Source organism: Sinocyclocheilus rhinocerous, unplaced genomic scaffold (genome assembly GCF_001515625.1).
Source record: "Sinocyclocheilus rhinocerous isolate Xijiao unplaced genomic scaffold, SAMN03320098_v1.1 C36323347, whole genome shotgun sequence".
In the NCBI taxonomy this organism is placed as follows: domain Eukaryota; kingdom Metazoa; phylum Chordata; class Actinopteri; order Cypriniformes; family Cyprinidae; genus Sinocyclocheilus; species Sinocyclocheilus rhinocerous.
The window spans coordinates 1-1,009 of record NW_015778692.1 but is presented as its reverse complement, the minus strand read 5'-3'; the positions used below and the strand labels follow the sequence as shown (position 1 = coordinate 1,009).

General features: G+C 41.8%; 1 long non-coding RNA gene across 1 annotated transcript; it reads left to right on the top strand.

Moving 5' to 3' along the window:
* The first annotated feature begins 57 nt into the window (after nt 1-57).
* On the top strand, nt 58-766 carry LOC107735829 (uncharacterized). Its single transcript, XR_001639523.1, has 2 exons — nt 58-133; nt 274-766. It is a non-coding gene; the product is annotated as an uncharacterized LOC107735829 (long non-coding RNA).
* The last annotated feature ends 243 nt before the right edge of the window (nt 767-1,009 follow it).

The window sequence follows — 1,009 nt, the reverse complement described above, 5'->3', positions numbered from 1 at the left end:
ATTTTGTGATGATGACTTGATATGAAATTATTCTGAAATTAAGTTAGAGGGCGTTTTTGTGTGTTGTTTTTCAGGCACATCTTTGACCCACGCTTCTCTCGGCCTCTGCTCATGGTCGGGGATATTGTTCTTGGTGAGTTTCATATTGTATCATGTGCATGTAAGCAAATGAGAATGAAGAAGTGAACTGCTGCTTGTGAAATAGTATTGTTTTGCTCTGGTTTTCAAAGGTTTTCTACATATTAAAACGTGTGTGTGTGTGTGTGTGTGTAGATCTGTATCAGCAGGTTCTTCACCAGTCACCTGTAGTCGAGCGGCAGCTGCAGCGTCTTATGGAGGTGTTGGGTCGGGAAGCAGAACTTCAGCAAGAGCTTCTACAGGTCTTGGGAATCCTGGACACACTTTTCGCATCCCTGACCCCCAGAAAAGAGGTCGCAGCCCTTGCTGCCCTACCAGTAGATCAGGGGCCACAGCTACAAGCCGCCTGACACTCATTACAAAACACTCGTGACACAACCGAAACATGCTGGACGTTGGCGTGGTGAAAAAAGGAAAGGGAAAACGGAAGGAAACAAACATGAGAGGCAGCTGTGGGAAAAAACGTTGCCCAATGTCACTGAATAATCTTTGTGTCAGTGTGTCCTCTGTTTCTGCTGATGTTTGCAGAATTTGAAACTGTATTTTGTACATTCTTATCATAAAATCTTCAAATCTATGTGTTTTGGTTTATTTCTTTCTGTAATAATAAAACAAATGTCAATTGCAATTGCTGTTTTTTGTCTTTCTTGACCAGTATCACTGAAACATGTGATTGTGTTAGCCAATCAGAAAAGGTGCCAATTTGCATGTCAGTAATTGTGTGTGTGCATTACCTGTCTGTTGGAGGATGTGGTTATGGCAAAGGGCTAATCGGACAATCATTCAGTGGCTGACAGAAGTTAGCACAATATGACTTGTATATTACAACTTCTTCTTTTGGAGTTTTATGGCGGTTGGCAAACAAACGATA